Below are 884 nucleotides of genomic sequence, written 5' to 3' on the forward strand. Positions count from 1 at the left end.
TAAATAAAACACACACATTTATTTATTTGATCTATTTTATTAGTTGTGTTGTAAATACCATTGTACACATAATAAATGTATAAAAAAAAGAAAACAGTGGTACGTAATTTGAGATCAAACATATAAAAGCAGCGTACAAAACCAGTAGTACAGAGACACAAAAAGTACGATCCATAAACAATGCATTGTTTTTGGTTATTTATCTTTGAATGCAGGCGTTAATTAGCAATAATTCCACTTAATGTGCTGCAGGTGAAGCTAAACAATGATCCACACGTCTTTTAATTGGTGGACCTTTAAGTAGAATTTGTGCTGCAGTATTTTCTTTGTTTTAGTGGCTCTAGGTGACCTCTGCTCCACCTGTACCATTTTCCCACAAAGCTGAAGGGGTCGACAGCAGAGGGTCATAAGAGTTTTAGGAAATTGGGCACTTTCTTTTCTTGCTCTGCTCTTTGGTTGCTTTGTCGATGGCATTCAAGAGGACTGTTGACATGCATCCTGGGAAGGCGTTTGCAGGCATGCGGCAACAGCGGCGCACAGCAGGATTGGCCGACTTCTTGGAGGTGCAAATGAACTTGGACATGGCCTTCAGCTGATTGGTGGAGAGAAGGAGACATGGTGAATCAAAGGAACAACTACAAACGTTTTTAATTTTTTGATGTATTCTTCACTTGAAAAGATTTAAAAATCACCTTTTTTGAGTAACAATCTCCAATCTCTTCTCCAGCCAGGGGGCAGCATTCTGCAACAAAACTTGCCAGTGGGAAACCCACGGGGAACCTGAGACATGATCACATCAAATTAGTAAGAAAAAAATTAATAATAATAAAAAAAAAACACAATGAGAGAAACAAAAATTTAATAAATGGAAAATTGTTTAAAAA

General features: G+C 37.2%; 1 long non-coding RNA gene across 1 annotated transcript; it reads right to left on the minus strand.

Annotated features, from left to right (window-relative positions):
* Positions 1–17: 17 nt before the first annotated feature.
* Positions 18–835, minus strand: LOC112487935 (uncharacterized). The gene is made up of 2 exons (XR_003051515.1): positions 693–835; positions 18–592 (listed from the first exon to the last, which is right to left on the minus strand). It is a non-coding gene; the product is annotated as an uncharacterized LOC112487935 (long non-coding RNA).
* Between the last annotated feature and the right edge of the window lie 49 nt (positions 836–884).

The sequence above is a fragment of the Cynoglossus semilaevis genome, chromosome 13 (genome assembly GCF_000523025.1).
Source record: "Cynoglossus semilaevis isolate Cse_v1.0 chromosome 13, Cse_v1.0, whole genome shotgun sequence".
Classification (NCBI taxonomy): domain Eukaryota; kingdom Metazoa; phylum Chordata; class Actinopteri; order Pleuronectiformes; family Cynoglossidae; genus Cynoglossus; species Cynoglossus semilaevis.